Source organism: Pundamilia nyererei, unplaced genomic scaffold (genome assembly GCF_000239375.1).
Source record: "Pundamilia nyererei isolate P.nyererei 1_Seehausen unplaced genomic scaffold, PunNye1.0 scaffold00026, whole genome shotgun sequence".
NCBI classification, from domain to species: Eukaryota; Metazoa; Chordata; class Actinopteri; order Cichliformes; family Cichlidae; genus Pundamilia; species Pundamilia nyererei.
Window position 1 is genome coordinate 4,231,484 of NW_005187427.1, and position 17,503 is coordinate 4,248,986.

Sequence of the window (17,503 nt, forward strand, 5' to 3'; positions counted from 1 at the left end):
GCTGGTGAGGCAGCGCTCTGTGCAGTCAAAGGGGCCCTCGCCGTGCCACTCTTTCTGCTGAGGACGACGAAAGGGCTCCCGCGTGTGCGCGTGCATTTGTGTGTGTGCGAGTGTGAAGGGGAAGGTGTGAGTCTGAGCTGAGTGTGCGCAGGCATTGTGATGCTAAACAACAGCATAAAATCTTCTCTGTCATGTGAATGTGAGCTAAATGTGTTTATGTTTTTGCTTCTTTTTTTTTAAGTCTAAGAGTATAAGTGTGCGCACATTCATGCACGCGTGTGTGTTTGCAAGTAGGCATGCGTCCTGGTACTTGACTGTGAAGCTGCTCCTTTCATTAGTCGAGAGGAGAGACGATCCCGGATACTCCTTTGAGCCTGACAACGGAGAGCGATCTTGTAATGTGTTTTATCTCCTTCTCCATCCCTCCTTCCCTTCTTCTACCACTTCACCCCTCCCCAATTCCCTTTAATTCTCCTCCCCTCCACACACACCCTCTCACCTCCCTCCCTCTCTGTCGTGTGTTGCGCTCCGTTGCTCCCCCAGCATCTGAGGTGGAGACTAAACAGCCGAGTTATTTATTGTGATGTTTTCATGGCCGCCTGGTTTAAATAACAGTTTGGTCTCTCTGCAATCCTCCTTCTCATCTCTCTGCCTTTATCCTCTCTCTTTTTTTCAGCTGCCGCTCTCCTCCTCGCCCTCTCCTTCTTTTTCTCCGCTCTCTCCACATGTACCCCTCCTTCCATCATGCTCCAGATAATGGTACATTGTTAACGGGCTGTCTATTGTTTGTGTTGTGCACTTGGCTAAGTGGAGGCTGAATAGTTTTTAGATGACAAACATGTAAGTTTGCTGCCAGCCATTCTGATCTGCTGGGCTGGAGCTAGTTATACACAAGAGCCGTCTGAAGCTCGCTTACCCTCAATCAGCGGGGATTTGCAGTGTGTCACAGCGAAACTTTAGTGCGTGTGTTGGTCTTTGTGTTTTGTGTGACACTGTTAAGACTACAAGTTTGAAATACAGACTTGGCCCCCGCTGATTGGCGTTTAAAAGCGATAGCGTTGTTTAGAGTCTCGATTTGCAGATGGGTATAACTCATCGCTCTCATCTCCGGGGACAAAGAGCCGAGACAAGAGCCCAGTTTCATTCAGTTCAGCCCCCTCGTAAAAGATGACACAATTACATTACCGCAGGTTACCAACTCTTATTTACACTCTCACTGGTCATCTGCAAGTTTTTATGCAAGAAAGATTCCAAAAATCCTGTTGAGTTATAACTTTTCCATCAGTTTGGATCAGGTTCAAATCCAGGCTGGAGCCTTTCTGCATGTTCTCCTATGCTGTCTCCCTGGGTACACCAGCTTCCTTGCAAGACATGCTTGAGGTCTGGGCTAATTGGGGGTGCCAGGGCACCCCCACTCCCACAATGCTGATTTGGATAAGCAAGAGCAAGAGGACAGATGGATGCATAGTTCATGAGCTCGAAATAACCAGCCTAGTAAATTCATCAAATTGTGGTTACTTGCTTGTAATTTGTATAATTAACCATTAGTAACTATATGCTATCATCTTCTTTCATCTGCTCTCTTATATACAAGGGCTAACCACAGCAGATGGATCCACTTACTTGATTTGGTGCAGATTTTTATACCATTTGAGGTTCATGACACCTCTCATGAACCATTGACCTTTCTCATGTTAGGTAAATGTGTTAACCACTACAGTAGACGCTATCCTAATAATTATTTGAATTGTGTTTTGAGGCCTTCTATCCATACTGACACTACACAGAGTGTGGAAGGTGCAGTCAGTCTTTATTTTTGTCCTTTTGTTTTCATGTTGGCTATCAATCAGGTCTTTACGCCATTTTATTATGTTTGAAGCCGACCGTAGAGGAATAGTGCATGGAAACCTTTGTTGAAATTCACCCGTGGGAAGTCTAAAATTGAGCAAATTATTAGGTTTAGCTCTGAAAATTAGTTTTATGGAAACATATTTCACATGTTCTATAAAAGAGGGGAATTCTTATCGCAATCGTTAACTGGTGTATTCACTTTATAGCATCATTCCCGGCTGACGTGACAGTCCAGGGTAAATCTTATGCATCATTCACGTCACATTCGACTCTTCACTGTCACACACTAACGCTTGATGATCAAATATAAATTCATACAAAAATGTGACACAATTCCAACAAAGGGACACCGCACTTGCCATTTACACACGCACACAGTATGCAATAAAGTGACCCACCACAAACCTCCAGCCTCCGTCTCTTTATGCCTGTAGATCTAACATAGCTGAGTAAATGTGTGTGTGCACACGCACACGCACAATAACACACACATACACAGCATTTATAGCAGCAGCTCCACCATGGATGTGATGGAGGGTGTGAAGCTGCATTTTAATGGATGATTATGTTTTATGTTTTCTCGACAATGACCTGAACTGGCAGGCCGGTATTATTCCCCTCCCATCCTATCCCAGCCCTCACACACACACACACACACACACACGCATTTCTGCCTCTCTGTAATATCCATCTGCGTTTTGCCCCTCACCCCAACCGTTGTGCTTCACCCAGGGCTGTGTTGGAGTGACATGAGGTGCTCTCCTCTCTCTTTGGGCCAGAAAGGAGCGTGACTTAACATCCAGCCTTTATAGTAAAGGACATTCTCCTCTCGATTACCTACTGATGGAAAGGTCAACCAGCATGAATAGAAAGGTTGGGACCACTCATAATGTAAAACGCATGCTCTTCTCTTCTCTTCTCTTCTTTTCTCTTCTCTTCTCCTACATGTCCTGTCAGCACTCTCGACTCCTTACCGCCGTTAATCTGACACACAGAATAAGTGTGATAGACCGACAGACTGACAGGACTCTGTCAAAGTCATATTCTTTGAGAATGAAGGCAAAGGAAGAAGAAGAGACAGAGATACCACTTCTCTATCAGTGCTGAGTGGCAGAGCAGGACAAAGAAGAAATTATTTTGAATTCTGAGAACCATTAGCATGACTATAGATGCATTAAAATGCCAGATAACAGGAGCATGGAGAGGAGGTGGGTAAGGATAAGGTGGGAAAGTGGTAGGAGGAGCTTGAGTGTATTGTAGTAACTTGACTCCATCCTTGGATGCTTACTCAGTTTATTCCACTTTTTTTTAAACTATAGAGTTGATATAGCGATTTGATTTTGCAGGAGAAACCTAATTGTTCAGATTGCATTTAGTTCGCATAGACAGATGTATAGCAAGCATCTACACAGACAACATGCTAACACAAAGCTAGCCAAGTGTCCGGCCCAGCAGCCAGACCCTGATATTCAACAGGTAACAAAGGCAATCAGGAGCAGTCAGGCATGTAGGTGCAGTGTAAAAAACTTTAAGTTAAAGGTTTTTTTGTGTTGCAGCGTGAAATACCTCCAAAATTGCTGTCTCTCTGCTGTTAGCTCCCTCCATGGTACATTAGCTCTGGTGCTAACTGCTGCTGCTGTGTTGAAGTAACCACAGAACAACATAGAACTGGGGTCATTGTCTAATCCAGCGTTTTGGGCCAGATATGTGATCGAAATTCCAAAAAGGTTCATGGTTTGAATCCCCCAGAAGACCAGGAGCTTTCTCTGTGGTTTGAATGTTCTCCCTATGTCTAAAGACTTACATGCTAGGCTAACTGGTAATTCAGTATTGCCTGTCGGTATAAATGTGAGTTTGAATAGCTGCCCCTCTCTCTGTGTTAGCCTGGCAACCTGCAGGGTGTAGCCCACATCATGCTCTATGACATCCGGGATAGGCTCCAGCCCCCTCTAGTGACCCTGAACGGGGTAAGAGGTCCAGAAATTGGATAGGTGTGTGGAAACCATCAGATCCTAAATCCACGTAACAACAATCTTCTTGTTTACGCAGCTCTAATCTTTACCAGCGCCTGAAAATATTTGCAAGTTTAGCTCCTCTGCCTGGCTTTCTCCACCAGCTAGTTGCTATCTTTAGCCATCTGCTGTTTAGTGCTGGGAAGAGCTCACAGTGGGTTTATATTTAGATGTTGTTTATGATTGCACTGGCTAAAGAGGACTGTAAATGAAACAATGAGCTTAAAAAAAGGCTGAATACCATTGTTCAGAGTTATATTTTTCTGCTGATTTGCTGAGACCAATGAACATGTGACCTTCTGATTTGGTGCTAATATAAAATACCAGTTGGTGTAACAAAGTTTCTTGAGTGGAAAAAAAGAGCATCCACCTTTCTGCCAAAACAGCTGGTGCAGCAGAGTGAAGGTAGAAAGCCTCTGTGTACTTTCATTACATTACATGTGTGTGTGTCTTTGCAGACAGATTCTTTCTCCTGCATCTGCTGTTAGCCTCTGCTGTTGTCTGTGTCATAGCTGTGAGCTTTAATCTAATGAAGTGTGTGTGTTTGTGCACGCGTGTGTCTTTCTCTGTGTGTGCAAATCAATAGTGATATATAATTCACTGCATCCCAGCCCCACCACTCTTTATACCCACACATACTGACTATTTAATATTGCATGAGGACACACACGTACCGAGCTGGGTGCAGGGGGATGGAATATATGTGCGATATGCGTGTGTGCAGCCCCTTAGGATAGTAAAAGAGGGTCTTTTACAGCCCTCTAACCTCCTCTCCTTATGCGATCACAGGGCAGTTTTACCTCTTTTCTCACTTTTCCTTCTTTCTTAGGATTTTCCTCATTTTCTTTCTCTGTCTTTCCTTCGCTCTTTCTACTTCACTTTTCCTCTCGTATCTTTATTCATCCCCCCTTGTTCTCTCCCTCTCTTGCTCTCCTCCTGTATTGTTTTGAACCTTACCCTTGGGGTCTTCACGTTCACTCCTTTTCTGTGTGAATAAATAAGAATTCATCTCCACATTTAAATAGCTCCGGGGGGTTTGCAGGACACACACTCACACGCATAGTGCACACATTTCTCAGTCGTGTTTATAAATCATTAGAGTCCGGGGTCACCGGGGGTCACGCCTCTCTCTCTGGCCACCACGCTCCATCCTGATTGGTTGTTGACACTGCGGGCCACTCACTATGCCTGTTAGCTTAGCTGCGCTTTTTACCCTCACCTTGCCTCCAGTGTGTGTTTGTGTATGCTGAATTATTTAACAGTTACTGCCTCTGTGTATGTATTTCCATATACGTATTTGTGTGTACGTATGTGGGTGTGTGTGTGCAGGGAAAACTCAAAGGCTCAGATGCCCCCCGTCCTCCTCATCTTTTTTGTTAGCTTGGAGTTTCGTCAGATTTAAACTAATTTTATTCCCACTCAGTCTCGTAGACACACACACACACACACACACGAATCTTTACACAAACACGCATACACACAAACACACACACACTTTCTCCTCATCTTTGGAGCCTCTGCATTCATATTTCATCGCCTTATGACTCCCTATGAGTTGCTTCAGTGTGTTTTATTGCAACATGAAAGAGCCGCTCCATAAACATGTTAATGGCTTTGATCACATAATGAGCTGAACAAATAGGAAACAACAGTGAGATTAAACAGAGAAGGATAAAAAACCTGTATGCACACAGCCTGTACAATCTTGGTTTGTCTGACTGAGAGATAATTAGTAGTTTACACTCTGCCATTCTTTTACACTGCAAGGCTCGGCATAACAGAGAGAAGCAGTGGCAGCAGACTGAGAGTCAGCTGTATCGCAGACACTTATAACATGGAAACGCACACACACACACACACACACACAAGCACTCGTTAGTGTGTCTGTGACTTCCACCAGGACTTGCATTAATTTCCTGGACACTAAAAATTGAAAGATTTGTATCACAGGGACACACACACACAGGTATAGTGCAACACATACACACATGCCATCATGGTGTCTTCCACCCATGACAGAGAACAAAGGGGGAAACTGTTAATTGAACAAAGGGTCTAATTAAATTGGTTCATGTGGGGTTTTTTTAATTATTAATTGTCTGTAGTTTAATTGGTTGAAAGAAAGAAAGAAAGAAAGAAAGAAAGAAAGAAAGAAAGAAAGAAAGAAAGAAAGAAAGAAAGAAAGAAAGACTTAGTATTTTGTTTGGTCATTGTTCATTTACAATAAGTAACAATAAAACCAACCACGCCATGTTAAAATCCCATGTCCTTGAGCAAGATAAGCTCAAGTTGCCCCCTCTGGATACATGTCAGTGTGTGAGCATTAGGTTAAAAGTGCTTAAGCACAGAATAAAGCTCACAGTAAGAAAGTGCCTTGAGTGCTCAAATAGAGTAGAAAAGTGCTAAATAAGTACCAGTCCATTTACACTCAGTGGTTTCAGGAAATTTATAGACATTTGTTTGTGGTAAACTCAAAAAGCATCAAAGGCTTTCTTGTGAAAAGTCTCACCACTCGTTACGAATCTTGGTAAAACCTTGAGGCAGTTATTTTGGGTTAACATGATCAAGCGAGCAGCACGGTTGGTAGCACAGCAAGAAAGTCATGGGTTTGAATCCAGTCTGGGACCTTTTTTTTGTGCGGAGTTTGCATGTTCTCTCCGAGTTCACAAACAAGCCCAGAATTTTTATTAAGCAAAGGTGTAAATGTGAGCATGAATGGTTGCAACAGATTGGCTACCTGTCCAGGGTGTATCCTGCATCTCACACCATGATGACTGTGACAGGACAAAGACCCCTACAGCTCAGACTTGGATAAGCAAAGGGACATGGATGGATGGATGGATGGATGGATGGAAGGAAGAAAGACCAAGCAGCTTGTTCAACATATTATGGTTTCGGGTTTTATTTCTATCATGCATGTGCAAAGTTTCATAACATTACATCTTAGGCAACTGCCCAAACTAGAGTGCCAACATGATCCATCTCTCTAGCTACGTCAAGGAAAACAATGTTTACAACCATAACAAGAGCATACAGAGGATCAGGATTGTCAGCTGAGCTCTTCTTTCTTATATTTATCCATGTTGCGCTGTTATAACGCAAATTATTGGCTGACTCTTTACATTTCTGTTTAGAACGCTTTGAGCTAAGAGCTTCAGTACGTATGGATTTTCTTTTTTCAGGAGTAGAATAAGAAGTTGTGCTGTGTTTCTTACAGACTGCCAAACCATGATCTTTTCCTGAGTCTGCTCTAAACTTCAACCACGAGAAACAAGATGCTAGTTGTCCTGAAACAACACTTTTTGTCACTTTTTCTCTAAATCGTGCCAGATGAGTCTTTTATTAATTAAAAAATCTGATTCTATTATTGAAGCTGTTGATCTTATTAGCAGTCAGAGTAAATGTAATAATTTGTTATTGATTGTGTGACACTTTTAATGGTGGATTTAAAGTTCCCTCGTTATTGTTAATGTAAAGAAAACATAGTAAGGAGATGAGTGATGTAGATGAGTAGAGGAGTGCAGATTTGTTTCTATTTTCATCATTACCCAGTCCTCTGTACTCCTGAGTGGAGCTCCTTGTTTAGAAGTGTGCGCTTGTTTTGTAGTCAGAACGTCTCTTTTCTTCTCGTCTCTTTTTCATGTTTTTGTCGTGAGTCTACCTTGTATTTCTTCTTCTGTGTTCTTGATCCTTGAGGTGTTGTGAGTTGTTTTGTCTGGTTAATTACCTACACCCCAGTCGGGAGGTGAGTGTTTGACAGTTGTCACTGCAGTGTGTGTGTGTGTGTGTCGAGTGTGTGAGTGGAGGTGTAAGTCTGACTGTATTGCAAGACCTCACTTATGTGACAGCATGTAGACATGATGGCTTTGCTGTTGTTCAGGTACTAGACAACATTGTTCTCGTTCTCCTACTTCTCTCTCCTGCACGCGCACACAGACACAAAGACACACACACACAGTGAGGAGTCTCCCATTGTACTCCATCTCTTGCTGTCTCTTTCAGTGGAGGTGGTATTTCTTTGATCACAGCAGCGACACTGATTAAAAGGAATGATGCCTGTCGTGAAGGCAGCCGTATTTATAAGACTAAAGGAGGAGACAAGGATGCATCCCTCCCTCCTTCTCTATCCCTCTCACACATCATCTTCACCTTTTTGTCTCCTTTTCTCCTTCCTTCGTTCTCTGGGTTGACTTTATTACTCTTGTACTTATTTATAGTTCACACTCATACTTATTGCCCAGTTAATATCTGCACTGTTGGTGATGCAGCAACTCGTTCAGTTTTCATTGTGAACATGTCGGTGTGTGTGTGTGTGTGTGTGTGTGTGTGTGTGTGTTCCTGCATGCTAAGTGTGCCAGATCAGGTAGTTTTAAACAGGACAGCAGAACCTGTCTACTTCTTCCCCTTCATCTCTCTTTAACAAGTTCATTTATTCATGAGTGTGAACACACACACACACTTACACATGCTTGTGCACACACACTCTGGTTGTGTGGCAGGAGGATAGACTGCTGGCAGATAAAAGAAAGAGTTCCTGAGCTGTTGTTAAATAGTCTGTCAGCATGACGTGTGCACAGACACACAAACACACACACCAACACACACACACACACCCCAACATACACACACGTAAGCACACAGAAGGTGAAAATGAGCCTCTTTGTTTTCAGATTTATAGATTTTAATTATTAAAAATTTAAAAGGGAGAAAATAATAAGTATTAATTATTCATACACAGCATGTTAATTGGTTCTTGAATATTCAAAACAAAACAATCTCATGAATATTCAGATGTATAAAGAGAGGATTAGAGAGCTCAAATGAAGAAAAACATGTTCCTGTAATGAAAGGAAAGGAAAGGAAAGGAAGGAAAGGAGGAGGAAAGGAAAGGGTCAGCGAAGCCAGGAGAAGAGGATGAAGTGATTGGAGGGGGAAAAGGGGGGAAGGAAAATCAGTAAAAATGAATATAGAGCAGAAGAGGTGCTGTGGAGGAAAGAAAATAAGAATAAAAAGCAAAAAAGAAAGAAAAACAGCAGAGAGTCAGGGGCGTCTTTTGTGTTCTCACCATGATGGATGACAGTGTTGACTAAACGAGCTAAATTAGAAGCTTTTTCCTGCAACTCTGTTGAAATATTATTAACACGCAGCAACTTTAGTGAAACATATGATTCAGCTGCACATAATGACCTTGGCTATTGATTTGGGAGTAGAGGGAGCAGCGGTGTTTTTGTACTGAGAGAGCGGGGGGGCGTGTCAGATGGTTTGTTGCAATGCAGGTCTCCGTTATAGACTGTCATTATAGCATTAACTCATGAGATGCCTTAATATACATACTCTCCTCTACACACACACACACACACACACACACATAGGGACACACACTTAATAGCTTTAATTAGCTGGGCATGTGTCCAGTCTTGTAATTAGCTAATAACAGCAACATGGATGTGGTTAATTAGTGGTGGTAGGAGGTGCTTGTGAATTAGAAAGCTAACGACACCATTACTGTGGCAGGAATAACACAGCTATATGAAACACATGAGCATTATTAAATTAAAAATTATATAGGTTCTTTTCAGTGCGTCTTGTTGACTGAACATTCATAATGATAAAAACTGTGGCTCTGACCACCTCCGCTCTCTTTCGCCTCTCATTTTTTTGTTTTAATGCTCCGTTCCCTCAAAGGTAAGGGAAGTTCCCTGTTAGTTTTCCCGCTTTGTAGCTTTAAAGGAACGCTGAGAGATTTCGGCTTAATCTCTCATTACACATGAAAAGGAAGCGATTATCTGAAGAGCTTGTCGCCTTTCTTCTCTTCATCCTCCTCTCTGCTCCTCCTCATCCTCTACTTAATTGGAGCCCCATCAACCCGTTAATCAAATTACTTCTGAACCAAAATTGACAGTTTTCATTAATTATAAAGGATTATTCTAATTGCAATTCAAATTTATTCATTCACAACAGACGGCGCTCAGTAATATTTCAGTGAATTAGCATATTAAATGGAGTGGTTCGAACATCAGTTATGGTAATGTATGCATATTTCCTTATTTGGACCAGGGTGAGCCATATGCGTGCCACACGGGCAGTTTATATATATGTGTGTGTGTGTGTGTGTGTCTGTGTGTGTGTGTGGGTGGGTGCACGCACAGGTGAGGAACCTTGACAGTATTTAATTTGTTTGACAAACGTAGCGGGAGTTAAATGCTCTAACTTGCCCTAAACATTTCCCTCACCTTCTCCTTTTTCTTTCTCGTCCTCATTTCTCTCTTCTGTATCTTTTCTCGCATCCTTTCTTTCACCCTTCACTGCTCACTTTTCTCAGAAAAGTCCCAAAGTAATCTTTAGGCTGTTGTCCCGCCAAAGTAAAAGCTCTCACAGTCAAAACTTTAGGTGAATACCATGAAAAATAATGATCTCAATCCTTTATATGAAAGGAGTAACCAAGTGAAGGACACCGATATTAGTGGTAACACCCTTATATTGGGAATTCGGGTGTTTTTCTTGTGTTTTTCACCCAGAAGTTCTTTTTGTGAGGTTATTTTTTATAGATTTTCACTTGCTTTTTACTTTCGCTTTTGGTCGTGGTTAGGTGTAGGCACAAAAGAACTGCTTGGTTAGGTTTAGAAAAAGATGTGGTTTGGATTTAAATATACCCTTTCACAACATTAGCATGACTGGAATGAGCTGTGACTTTTTGTTTTGTTTCCTTGCCTCTCTGTATATTTAGAGCCAAAGGCATTATTAAAGGAGACACCAGATGCAAAGACAGAAGCTGAAGCAATTTGTAGCACATAATGTTAAAGTGGCAGCCCGAGTGGACAGTGAGTGCTCAGATCAGACTCCAGCCAGAGAGATAGCAACTTAAATTAAATAATAATTCCAAGATGTTGTGACTAAATTAAAAAAAAAACCCCATCCCTTTAAATATACTAAATATCTAAAAAACAAAAACAAAAAAAAAACACATACATGTGCATAAGTGCTGAAGCGGCACAAGAATATACCAAGTGGCACTTAACGAGTTAAAGATTATTTTATATTTTATTTACAGTACTGTACATCTTATACAACATGCTTCTTTTATATACAGTTGTATACAGTTGAGGGAATGTTTTGCAGTATTTTCCTGAATCTGAGGAGAGAGCACAGCCCTGTATGCTTCACAGTTCATCCTCCTACTACTATCAGCAGTCACATCATCAATAAATGCCAGTGCTTCCACCGCATCCACCATGGTTGACAGATGATGTGGTATACTTCATATCAAGATCCTTTTTTTTTTGCTCCTTCTCCATACTTTCTTCCTCTAATTATTCTGGTCCAAGTTCATGTTGGTGTCATCTTCCCAAAAATTATTTCCAGAAATGTTCAGGCCTTCTTGTTCCTGAGTGTAACCAGTGGTTTGCACATTGTTGTAAACCTTCTGTATTTTCATGTATGAAGGCATTGGACACTTGTACAATGACACTCCTACCTCATTGAGAGTGTTAAATGTTAGAAGGTTTCTTAACCCTGGAAATGGATCTACCATCCTGCACTCTATGTGTCTTCTGTGGCCTTTCAGATATTTTTATGCTGCTAAGCTGGCCAGTGTATTCTTTTTTTTTAAAGAATGAACCAAATTGTTGATGTTGGCTGCTTTTATATGTCTCTGATAGGCTCGAAAACAAAATAAACCTAAGTAGAAGTGAGGCCTCTGTCAATTGCAGAGAAGACTTTGTATTTTGAGTGCTACCAAATAGATGTCAGTCAATTGTCTGATTACTTTTGATCCTCCCAAAATGGGGATCTATGCATTTAAATGGGTGTAAATCATAAAAGTTAATGCAGTACTTTTGTAACACCACTTGAATTGAAGCTGAGGTTCGACACTTTAGTCACATCTTTATCAGAAAAACTGTGATTCCCCCAAAACGTATGGACCTAACTCTATCACCCTCATTCCTCCTGATATTAAACAAATGATAATTCATCATTTTTAATGAAATGTGTGCTCATGTTTGCCCACACCTGTACACAAAAAAGGTAAACACATACAGAAGGCTTAAGGTCTTTCAATCCATTAGAGCAAATTGAATAAATAAATAAAGAATCACTTCATGCAAGTGTTTTCTGGTTCTTTATCTACTGTACATGAAAGGTTTGAGTTTAAACTATGGCAACTTTGTAACACTTTACCTTGCTGAGTTCCCATTTGTGTGAAAACAAAAGGTCATGAAACATAAATGTTGAATTTATTGAAGACGGACCAAGCAAGTCCAGCTTGGAGCAACACATGCATGCATCATACATCAGCGTGGAGAAGAAACTTATCAACGTTCCCCTCAATCATTACCATCATATCTCAGAAATCTCTAAGTAGGCAAGAGATCCGTTTTTACTGACAGTGAAGCTGTGCGTGTGTGTGTGTTTGAGTGACTGACTGATGGAGAGAGGAGGAGACAGGAGGAGAGAGGAAGAAGAGGTTCCTGTCAATATCACTTCCTTCATCGCTCTCTTCCTGCCCTCTGTTCCTTTTCGTACCCCCCACCCACAATCCCAGCCCCCCTTCGACACAATCCATGAATTATTTCTAAGAGCAATGACAAAGGAACAGACGCTCACTCAAAAACAGCCCCACAAGTTTAGTTCATCTGCTGAAACCCCCGCAGCACACTGGCGCTGTTGTCTTGTTAGTAGGTAATCACCGAACGGAGGGTGTATCTACGTGTGTGTTTTTCTTTGGTGGTGCTGATAAACTTTATGTGTGTGTGTCTGTGTGAGAGAAAAAAAAGAGTAAAAAGAGTAAAAAGCACAGAGAGCCTGAGCTTCAGATCAATTTGAGGTAAGCTGTCTGTGCCTGCGCTCCCGCGCACGCATGTGTGTGTTTGTGTGCGCATACTGTACATGTTTGGCCCAGAGCGAGCGATCCTTTAGCTGCTTGCTCCCCACAACTCTTGCCTCCCCCCTTCTCCTCTGTCCCTCCTTCCACCTTTTTCTCTCCTTTTTTTCCCCCTCCTCCTCTGCCTCTCACAAATCAATCTCACTCATCTATAATTCAACAGTTTGCCTTCAGCCTTTAAAATATACACCACAGTAACCTCCTCCCTCTGTCTGTCTAGCCCCTCATCTTTGCCTTTACCTCTTTGCTGTTCTCCCTTGTTTCTCCCCTCTTTTCTCTCCCTCTGGTGAGTCGGACCTCTGACGGCATTTGTAATGATGTTGTAATTTAATCTTATCATGGCCTCTAACTGTAGAGCAGCATCAGAGAGCCAGTAGCGTCGTTTTTGTTCAAGTATTTAACAAAGTTAATAACACCAAAAGTCACTAATCTCTTCAAGTGCATACAAGTAACCCCGGCAATGAATGTCTGGGATCATTTTTATATCAGTGAGGTTTTCAAAACGGCCGCGGCCTCAGTCATTAAAGAAATCTTAAGATGCTGAAATGTTAAAGATTTTTTCACACAGCACAGCTTGTTTTTTTATGCGGCAGAGTATATTGTATTTATGTAGCTCCTCAGACTGTGTTTATGTAGTACTAATCTCACACTCTTATGGGACCATAGTCAACACACACATAGAAAAACAAGACAAATTGCTGACTTTGAAGCATAAACCCTGATAATTTCAATATGTTTGCCTAATTTTGGTATCGAATTCATATTCTTATTAAATATCTCTCCAGTGATAATAAACTGTTGTCATCTAAGTAGCGTCATACAGGTTCATCATACAGAATGCAGTATCATCACCAACAGGTTTCCTGACTGAGAGCAGATCCTGTGTGTGTTTGAAACACATGACATCATTTTTCCTTCCACCTATCTGATTCAGGGTCAGCTGGACTCTATCTTAACTGTCAAAGGCCAAGAAGTGGAGTGCACCCTAGGCAGGATGGCAGTTTTGGACTAAGACAGAGAGACATGGAGAGAACATGCTTGCATGATCGTGACCACTTTCCGTTGTTAGACTCCAAATGAAGCAGTTTCACTTTCACTATAGCTTATCAGTTGGCCTGTTTACAACTTGTCTGGTTGACCGGTCATGAATGTCTCATCTTTTGCCATTAGTCTGAACAGGATTTGCAGTTTATGAGTCGTCTTCTCTTCTCAGTCGTTCACTGACTCAGAGACACAAACACACTGGAGGTTCTCCTAAACCTCTGTATAATTTTGACCGTTAACCTCCAGTAAACCGGCGCTGGATCGACTTATCGCAGCATTTGTAATGCATTACTGGGCAGTGCATCGCTCTGCGCTGCCTTGTCATAAACTGATGACATCAGTGTCACCCTTACATGCAACAATGATGTAATGACACTTGTACAGGTCTGAATGAGTGCGAAGTAAGTACGCCATGAAAGTTATTAATTCTCAGTCTATCTCAGCCCTGCAGACATTACGAGCCCTTTCTCACAGACATCATGCACACTGGCTATCACCACTCTGGCCTGCGCTGTCATTTAAATATGCAGAGATGACAACAATGACAGCATTAATAGTAATGATAGCAATATGAAGCTAAGCCCTCATCATCATCATCATTAGCATATCTCCAGGGAGATGAGCCGTGATTGACAGCTAGCTGGGTGTTTTTTGGGCTGCAGCTCAGCTATCAATTACCTCTGTGCATATCAACCATCATTATGTAAAATAACTCTGCTTCGCTCGGCTCTCTTAAGTCTTGTTCCCTCGCATAACTCTCTTTCCCTCTCCCATGCATTTCCTCCCTCCTCCCCAGCCCCCTCGCTCCCTCCTCCGCTGCCTTTTTTCTTTCTTCCGCACTCCATTTTGCTCTTCTCCCACCCACCCCTGCACCCGCCCCACACGTTTTGAATGTTGCTCAGCCGCTCTGCTCTTTTTCCTCCACTCTCACACTCGAGTTACGTTCAGTACCGCTCACCCATGGCCCTGAGTGTTTTGCATTTGGACATCTTAGCTACAAAAGTTACTTAATACGGTAAATGTGCCTGACGTGTATAGAGAGATGCACAGTGCGTTGTTGCAAAGCAAATGGAAACACACATTAGCCCTCTGTTGTTCATTTTCAACCAGGTTCCTGTTTCGTTATCTTCAATAAGAGATGTCTTCAGTTTGTGTGAAAATCAGCAGAAACGCTCTTTGCACTTCGTGGACAAATTATTAAACTTTGCTTGTTAGATTTTGTAACTGCATGTAGAAAGCACAATATGAAGATTATCAGCTTTGTGTTAGGCAAGACTTCACAAAACTCACATATTAGTGAACCAACCAAAATACATCTTCCCTCCAACTCAGATCCTTCTGATTTCCTTACATTTCTGCATCATATTAGTCTCTCTAATCCATTTAAGACAACTTGTCAGCATTTAAAATACTAACTGCCTTTAATTACCACTCCTCCGACCTGTAAGTCAAAGTGGATGTAAACATTTAAAGAGATTTGAACTGAAATCTGTGGATTATAGCACTGAGCCCTGTATCAGCACCTGTTTAATCTGCTGAAGTGCCCCTGAGCAAGATAAAACCACAGCAAAGTAAAACAAGCATTCCTCCAACAGGAAGCAATATATTATCACATTATGACTGCAGTAACAGCCGAACAGATTGCCTAATAGGATTTTATGTCCTTGTTTTTCCTACCGAATACTCAGATAGCAGGCACGGGGCCCAGCAGTGCTATCTGATGTCATCACATTAAACAATAACAAACTCACAATGTAAACAGGAAACAGGAAGTTGATCTCTGTGAAAGATCAACAGACTGAGAGGGAAACTCTCACTACTCATATTAGCTGCAGATTAGCTACTGACAAATGAGAATAAAGCACATTTAAAGGCCGGTCACTAATGCGCCGCATATAGCGATAGCATGAACTTGTGCTTGATTTTTTTGTATTTTTTGCAACTGGTCCCTCACTTTGTGCAGAAAATGATCAATTATTTGGCTGTTACGATCGGTACACATACATTTACGAGTTGCTTCGCACACACACGCAGACGGAGAAAGTGAATATCATTCTGTCAGAAAGCTTTGCCAGGAAACTTGGCAGCTAGGTAAAACAAGATATCTAAAGAAAGCAGTGAGACAGAGAAGAGACACAGGAGGCAGGAGAAGCTAAAGCACTGATCTGTTGTTCAGTTTGTCTGCACAAACTGACTCACTGCAATTTCTCCACCTGTCAGCAACAACTCAGAATACCGTGTGTGTGTGTGTCTGTGTGTGTGTCTGTTTTCTTTCTCTTCCAAGGCAGCATCGTTATTCTTGGCTCGGTAGCACACCAGGTCTTCGGGGAATAAAACGGACACAGAGATTCAGTCTTAGACGCTCACGATCTTCTTCACACATACACACAAAGCTGGAATTCCCCCAGATGTCACCCTTGCCCCGTTGGTGTTGTAACTATTTAAATGACGGGAGAGTGGTCGAAACAAACTCCCATAATCCTCTTTCCCGATTCTCTTTTCCATTTGTTTCCCCTTCACACACTCCTCCCCTCCTCCTCCTCCTCTTCCTCCTCATCATCACTGTTTCTCTCTCTCTCTCTGCATTCAGCCATCTCTCCATCCCCTCTCTCTGTCACTTCCTGTCTCTCTGTTCAGGTCTGTGTTAGCCCTACATATTAAATATTAATGTCAGTTGTGCTCTGAGCCATAATTGCCATCTCAGCCCCTGAATAATGGATGCTGCTGTGCTGTTCACCACTACACTATAGCTAACAAAAAATAACAGCATCCAACTGTTGTTTGCTATATTACTACAACCAACGCAGTACAGTGCAGTAGTGATAAACCTGTCCACCCTCAGATAACTTCCCAACAGTGCTGGTACGAGCAGCTGTAGTTACCTTTTCACATTAAATGATTCGTTTTTTTAACAGTCTAAAAGGGTGTATTTTAACCCTAACTTAACAGTTTTTTGCTAACCAAACAGGAAGTGAAAGAAAAAAAAACAACTGAAAATGAGACCATCTGCCTGCTTGTGCTCGTTTTATGTGTCCGTTTGGACGTTAGGTTCCTGTGCAGTCCTTCAAAAACCCAGCAGCAACAGCTCGACTGTGTGTTGTTCCAACGCTGATCAGTGGACCGCAAAAGAGAAGAGAGCTTCAGCTTTTCATTTTGTATGTTATAACTTCATTCTTTTCTGCAGCTGGCTGACAGAACAACAACAGCACAAGCTAGAGCAGCCCACAGACAGGTCGCACCACATACATTGGAAACTGCCTCCAACAGGCAGCAGACGTTCTCTGCAGGTAGACGGGCTGTCTATAGCACCCTGCCAATGCACTGCCAAAGGAGAACCATATTCTACCCATTATTCACACTTTGACGTCTCATAATATTGAAAATAATTCTTACAAGGGTCATTTAAGCTGGCAAAAATAGAGATAGTTGATTGTTTATATAATCTGGCTGATTATATTTTACGGTTGCCTAGCACTTTGTTTTAGTAGCATCAGTATTAACAATATACCATCCTAACAACCCAGCAACATCTTTTATATTTAAGTTTATAAAACAAACACACTAAAAAAAGTGCTCTCCTGTTGCAGAGTCTTACATGGTTAAGAATACCTTAGTAAAGCTAGCATTCAGCTGCAAGCTCTCCCTGAATACTGAAGATGAGAAACACAGAGATTATCCTGTATACACTGGATGTTGTTGTCTTTAGCACCTATGT

General features: G+C 41.8%; 1 protein-coding gene across 5 annotated transcripts in view; it reads left to right on the forward strand.

The window, feature by feature from the left end:
- LOC102213353 (transcription factor COE1-like) overlaps nucleotides 1–17,503 on the forward strand; it is an 86,028-nt gene that overhangs the window by 34,474 nt on the left and 34,051 nt on the right. The gene's annotated exons all lie outside the window — the stretch shown is intronic.